Source organism: Parus major, chromosome 2, assembly GCF_001522545.3.
Source record: "Parus major isolate Abel chromosome 2, Parus_major1.1, whole genome shotgun sequence".
Classification (NCBI taxonomy): Eukaryota; Metazoa; Chordata; class Aves; order Passeriformes; family Paridae; genus Parus; species Parus major.
In genome coordinates, this window is record NC_031769.1 from 48,169,057 (window position 1) to 48,176,908 (window position 7,852).

A 7,852-nucleotide genomic window follows, 5' to 3' on the forward strand; every position below is an offset into this window, starting at 1 on the left:
CATAAGAGTATGAAAGGGAAGTTAAATGATGTAGTAGTTCAACTGCAAAAATCAAGAAAACTGGTCCTCATGCAGTTCTAGACAAGCTGATGTCCCTCATCAGTAGCACACCTTCTTCCTCTTGCTCTCACATAAAGACAATGGAGTTTCTACACAGGGACCATATTAAACACAAATATAAAGTGATATTAGATCAGAATGGTTTCTCTGATTTGGAAGTGAATCAAACAAAAGCAAATTAAGTGGTTTTCTTTCTTCTTTTTTTTTTTTTTTTCAAAACGAGAAAGCCCTTGCATGACTTTAATGTGGTTTAATTAATCCAATTTACATCAATTAGCCTGGATTAATTTCCCAGAGAAGTCAAGTACAAAATTCAGGTTTCATTGAATCGTTATTTGTTCTAGCACAATAAAAGTAGTTGATTTTAAGCATAGAGACTATGATGGCAAACCCAATAACATTCATTATGACTGTTCACATACCTGAAGAAAGACAGAGTTTTAAGTGCTTACAATAAAGCAAAAGCATGAGGGGATAAAAAAAGGATTTTCAAAATGGGTAGTCTAAAGGAGCATAAAATAGAATTGCCATCAGACAAATGAAATATCAATATTGCTTTGTAAAGTAAGTGTTTCTTTATGGCAAGATGGATCAGTTCCATTAACATATGAATAGGTTTTCATAACATTACACCGTTTAAATAGAAACAGTCAAACCAGTGGAACTTATATGCTCTCGCTTTTAAAACTGATCCACATTGCTTCAATTTGCATCATTTGTCAGCTTATTGCAGATGAGCAATTCTTCCACACTCAAGCTGGCTGGTCGGAGCAGTACTTGTTCCAGTTGGAGGTCACCCTCTCCCAGAGAGAATGGGACATCTGACAGAAATTGGGAGGTGTTTGCTTTAAAGATGCTTAATCTGCTTGAGGCAAATTTGGCCCTTACCTGCAACACTTAAGTCACCCATCTAGTGCAATTCATTTTGCCCAAAAGCAGATTAGGGCACATTTCCACAAACCTCCTGCTAGGAAAGAGATAAAAGAATCTTTGGGCAGAAACCTTGGTACTATCCCTATGGGACACAGAAAACCACAGTCAGACAGGGCTACACAAGGGGATGGAATGAAAACCACTTTGAGGCTTCTGAGACAGTGGATGGTAAAGGGCAAGAAGTAGCAAGTCAAGAATGATGCTGACATTATTTTTGATGTGTCTCATCCTAGTTGTGCTCAGACAGATCACAGCTCCCTCCTACTACTGGACTGCCTTATTACTGACCTGTGTTAGAGAACAGAAAATTTTGCCAGACCTACCAGTCTATGGCATAATAGCCTTTTCCAGTCCAGGTCATCCTGACTGAATCAAATTACATCAACAGAACTCAGCAGTAACTGGAGGTTAATCAGTAGAGTCTGCAGGGAATGATGTCTTCACGTGGCCAGTGCCAGTGAAACAGGATGCCAGACCACAGCCTAGCCAAGCAAGGAGAAGCCAGAAATCAACATAAAATCAGACAAAGCGTTGCACAAGTGTTTCTGGTTTGTCCAAACTACCTGATTATGAACAGACAAAGCATGCAACAATAACCTATTTACAAAGGCATAGTGCAGAATTATGTACATTTTAGTGAACCTAGACACACCTGCTCCTTCCAACTGCTTCTCTCTTGTTTTGTCTCCCACAAGAGCAAGAGGGCTCTGGGGCATGAGCTTCCACCAGCTGTTTTTCTAGTGGCCAAAAACCATCTGCCTTTTTGTCCCCTCACCATTTCACTTGGCCCAACTCCAAGGCAAATAGCACTAGTACTAGCTAAAGTCAGTTCCTTCTGGGTTTTTCCTCCTGAGTTTTTTCCACAGAACATCAACTTCAGAATAAGATAAGCAGTGAGAATGGCACCACTTTAAGCAGAGGGAAACACTCTTCCAGCCCATACTACTTGACAGGTTTCTGCTACTACAAAAGATTTGTCTTTCCATATCAATCCCTTTTAACCACAAGGCAAATATGAAACTGTGACAAAATGAGAGAAAGAGCAAGTTGAAGATGCTAAAGAGTCTGTGGAGGGAGGAAAGACAAACTCCTGAGAGCTGAGGACAGCAGTTCCAGCATGATTAATACATGCATAGTCTTGAATGTAAGCACTAATGGCATGCAATGAAATTGAGCTGTCTAGGGAAATCAAGCAGGACACACTTTGCAACACCACAGCCTTCCTCTAGAGTTTCATTTTCGTGTTTACCACTAACAAAATCCTTTCTCCAGGTCTCAGCACTTTCCTTTGGTTTTCTCACAGTTACTCCTGCAGCTCAGGTGAGACAAATCCTTCTAAAATTTATCCAGGGACCTGCTTTTTCAATGTGGGTGTCGCTCTACAGAATCCATAGTTGCTTCAGCTTTCACAAACATTATATGATAGAAGTTAGAAACATTTTTTACTGTCTTGCTAAGCCATGCAAACATGGGCTGTGCTTTTGTCCTGCCTGACCTCTGCAGTTCAGCTCTTGGGAAAAGGAGAAATTTCAGGAAAGCAGTGTGTTTTATGTATCATTCCTTCATGGCTCAAACTTTAGTGTACCAACAAAATTACACTTATGAATAACGATGATGAAAAATTTTAGGAGTCTTAGTGATCAATTGTTTGCATGTGGAAGTTTTAAATTTTCCACATTTATTCATGAGAGGGAGGTAGTCGTTCCATATGATACAAAGCTCCCTCCCCTCAAATAAACAAAAATTGGACCTTTTTTTTTTTGCTATCAAGTGGCAAAACCACCTAGCAGAACACTCACTTAAACCTCTTAACGTATCACCATTTACACACAGTTCCAATTTATTTCCTTTGTGAGCTAGTTTATGCTTAATAGAATTTGACACTCCTAAATGCTCTGCTGAAACACTATCAAGGTACAGAACTAATAAAGATAATTACCCTTGCAGAGTGGAAAGCACTTCTGAATGGACTCATTGAACCAGACTGTATCTGTTGCAGTACACTTTTTTCAAACACAAACAAAATTGTTACAGAATGCAGGCTATTAGGAAAAAATACAGTATAATAATCCCTTGTAATTTATACCTTCCACATCATAATTTAGTCCAGGAGCTGAAAATGCAGTATTGAGTATGATTCAAACAGTCACAAAAGTTTAAATATAACAGGCCATGTATCCCTAGACAGGAAAAGGAGGTGGGGAAAGAGTATATTGATTTGCTTTCTAAACAGCTCTAAATAAGAGAAAAGTATATATCAGTGTCTTGCATGTTGTCCTGGCATATCAGAGAAAACTGACATGAGCTGATTTGCAAGCTATTAAAAATGACCTCTGTTAGTCACATAATGTAAAGAGATGCCATCAGCTGCCCACAATTCCTGTCAGGGTTGAACTCATTCATTCTTCCTACCTCCCTGGCAGGTTGTGTTTTTCTTCTAATAGCAGCCACTAAACATGACAGATGTCCTCATCCTCCTTGTTTTGTCACTCATCCTCTGCCTGAAGTTTTTCACATGGGAGGAGCAAGTCCAGCCTGATGACTGGCACAATTAATATATGTGGTGGTCAAAAGATCTGCAGCTGGCATGAGATGCTTTAACCTCATGAAGTTAATGGAATAAAAACATTTTCAATGCCAGCTGACAACTGACCCATCTTCTCTGTAATTATTCAAAGCAGACAGATTTGTAAAGAGTGGTAAAACTATTTTGCTGTACCAGCTGACTAAGTTGGATAAATTGGACAAAAAAAACCTAAACCACCCCAAAAATTGTTTATCTTTAATAACTTGTGATTTTGAACTGCACTGGTCTATTCTCAAATTGACTCAGTTAGTCCTTGTGGATGAGGTTTACACCACCTCTATTAGGGTACCTCACTTCCCCCTGACCTGCTGGCTGCACCCTTGCCAGAACAGCCTGTTATGTGCCAGGCCTTGTTGGCTGCAAGGGATGCACTGCTGGCTCTTGTTCAACTCTCCACCAGAAACACATTTTCCTTCAAAGTTTCTTCCTGTTGCAGCTGGCTCATGGCCTCTGCTGTATCATGGGATTATTTTGTCCCAGGTCAGGATTTTGATGTCTTGAAATTCATGGGGCTTCTACTATCTCATTTCTCCAACCTTTCCATTTCCCCCTGAATCACAACTCTCCCTGCCAAAATATTGACTGCTCCCACCAACATGGTATTCTCCCCAAACTTGATGGGAGTCCACTCTCTCCCATCATCCAGAGTATTAATAAAAACACTCAATAACATTGGCCCAATACTGAGCTTTGAGGGACAGCACTGGCAACAAGCTGCCATCTGGGGCTTTGTGTTGCTGCTGATAGTTCAGCCAATTTTCCACCCACCTTATTATCTGCTTATCTACTCTACATATCATCAGCTTGGCTGTTTGGAGATTAGCAGACCATATTAAAAGACCTTCTAAAATCAAGGTCTACACAGCATCCATGGATCTCATCTTATCTTCAGAACATTCCTTCCTCGCAGAAGGTTGTCAGTTTGGTCCTGCATAATTTGTACTTGTAAATCCATTCTTCCCATCCTCAGTCATATTTCTCCCTTTCATATAGATGGAATTGGCTTCCAATAAAGATTTGCTCCATGATCATCACAGGACTAAGGTAAAGCTGACTTGCCCTTTAGTTTCTTACCTCTTTCTCCTCGCTCTTCTTGAAGATGAGTGTGATGCCTGTCTTTATTTTTTTATAAAGCCTTATTAGCTGCCATCATCTTGTAAATGTGTATAGAGAGTGGCCTTAAAATTATATTGGTGAGCTCCCCAAAAGCATTTTATCTGATTCCATAGACTTGTTTCCATAGAATGTTTCGATTAGTTGAAACATTCCTTACTTTACCTTCTTGTAGCTTGGATAAAGCTTTGCTTAGGTCCTGCTAATAAAACCAGAAACTTTAATGGCCAATGCACAAAACATACAACTGAAAAAAAAAAAAAAAATCAAGTCAAGGACATTTTTTCCCTGTCTTTTGTCATTATGTATCCTGTCCAGTGATTAACAGCTTCACTTTTCTTAGCTTTTCTTTTGGTACAGAAGTACAGGGGAATTGGTTTTATTTTGAGATGAAAGAACACATGAGCACACGTGTGTTTGAATCAGTGTGTAAGTTCTGTTAGTTCAAGAAAGGAAAGATTTTCTTTATTTTTCATACATAGTTAAGGAAAGTTCCTTCACCTGCCCTCTCCTTAATAGACCTTCTTGGTTTTCTCTGTGGTTGTTCAGCTTCGGTTTTTGGCCAGCCCAGTAGAAAGGTGAAAACAGAAAGAAAAGCTCCCTCAAGAGATGCAACAAGGGTGGCTCCTTCCAAACATATACCACCTCTGTGTACAATAGGGGATCAAACAACTACCACTTATTTCTTCATTTGAATGATCTGTTCACTCATCTTAATATTGATTTTTTTTTTCTTTTGCAGTAGGAAAAATCTGAAGAAATAAGATGATAATGCAATGTCCCCCTGCACACATACACTTCACATCAATGCTTGACACCCCGCATTATCCAAAGCTATTAAGCAGAAGCCTGAAACTGTAGTGAGTCTTGCATAAAGAGTTAGAAATGCTGTATTCTTTTTAAAATCAATTTATCATTGTGCTCACCATAGTCTCTGGAGATAGACATTAGGCCAGCCCCAGAAAAGGTTATTGAATCATTGTTTCTCCAACAATGGTTTTCAATCACAAAGTGAGGGTTCCATTTTGCCAATTCTTACTTGTAGCCTGTACAAGTAAGGTGGTACAGAGAGGATGAATGGAAAGGACTACCAAATAATGCATGAGGTCCTGTCTATTTCACAGGAGTCAGGCACTTGATTTAAATTTCAGGTTTCCAGGCTATGACCTTCAGCAAGCAGAGGGAAAAGACCTGGAATTGGATCTGTGTGACTAAAATAAAGCAACGAATGAGTCAAATTGTATTGTAGTCTCAGAGTGTTTAGGGAAGAACACTTCACACTGTACAATGGATTTGCTTAGAAGAGTTACCTCACTGGCTTTTTTGAAAATGAAGAGTAACCACGTGGTTTATATGGCTGGGGGTAAAAAGACCTGTTGAACAGCCGAAGCGTAGTCTCGTGTTCATTATTATTGTATCATATTCTTCTGGTGCCTAGAAGGTGCAGGGCCCTTCACAGAAAAATGAAAACAATGCTGAAAGATGCAGAGGGTCTAAATTAAACTCCCACAATGGATAGGAGAACAAAAAAACCTATTGCAAATACTGGTATTTAGGCAGGCTTGTGTACCTCAGAAAGTAATAAAGGGGAATGAGCACTGTCCTGATCTGTTTGCCAGGGATATCTGTACAAGAAATAGACAAGGAACTGTCTGGGAAAAGAACCTGGGGGACAAGGGGCAATTCATGACAGATAATACATAGCAGCAGTGTAAGAGTGTCCTTGCCCATGGCAGCAGTGTTGAAACTTCATGACCTTTAAGGTCACTTCCAACCCAAACCATTCTATGACTCTATAAGTCATTTGATGAGGCATTCGCATATAAGGACATTAAAGAAACATCCATGTCTGACCATTCAGGAGGCACTCTGAGAGTCACATTCCCACCACCAGATACTTTCACTGCTAAGACTGAAGCCCCTTTGCAGTGGGTGGCTCCAGTGAGCTAATGGGTATCTCACCTGACTCCCTACATACCCCACTCTCACCCAGTCAGACCAGGCTTCCCACAGCAGAGCCTAAAACCTCTGGATCCATAAAGCAATTTATCCATGGTCTAATAAACACAGTAACAGCTCAAACTGTTCATCCATGAAAAGTCTGGGGTCTTCCTGTTGAGTCAGCAGCTCATGCCATGTCTCTGGCTGTCATATCTGTCATGTCTCCTGGCTGGTGACACAGGTCCCCATGCCCTTTGTGCAGAGACTGCAGCTCAATCTGCAACTTGTACACCTAGCTGCCTGCACTCAGTGTATTCCTCAGTTGGAGAAAGGTCAAAGCAGAAACTACCAACAAGGGAATTTTAGCAAGGTATTACAGAAGTGTCAGGGCTGGAGGGCAAAGGTATGCACTAAAGACCAGATAACTGCTCTAAAAGACCATGGGAACAAGATGTAAAACCTTCAGAACCTTATCTCTACCAGAGTTTATAATTTAAGCAAAGGTTTGTTTGGCAAGACTTTTCCTTTTGGACAAAAAAAGGCTACACAGCCCTTTTACTGGGACACCTATGCCGTGACAGTCAGCACAGGCAACAGCCAAGGAGGCAGGTCTGGAGGACTCTGAAGCCCAAATAATGGAATATATCACCTAAAAGAGGACAGGTGTGCAGCACTATTTCCTTTCTGAGTGCCCAGCAGGTATTGAAAACAAGCTAAGAAGGGAGTGTCATACTGAGGGTAATCACAGAGAGGAGTTTTGTTCCTTCAAAAGGCAGAGGAACTATAGCACAGATTAGACACTGACAGAAATTCCCCTCAAAAAAATAACACAAAAATTGTGTTCTCAGTCTCACATGCTGCAAGCGTAGATATGTAAAAACAAGGAAAAGAAAGGGCAATGACTGGGGAGTAAGGTGGCTTTTTGTAGTGTTTGACCTAAGCACAGAAGTGCAAAAGATAGTACAGGATGTCATGACTCATGTGGTCATGAATATGTTATAAAGGGGACACTTTCATTAGAGGAAATCAAATCTAGAGTTTTCCTCAGAGACTGCTTAGATGGAAAAAAAAAAAAAATCATAAAATACTTTAATAAACAAACTCATAGTGAAATTATATTGTTCCATCCCTCTATGGAGTGCATTAATGTCAAGCCCATTCCATGGACAAAGGAAAGGTTCACTTCAATATCTCATCAGTCTTACAGAATAAAAAAAA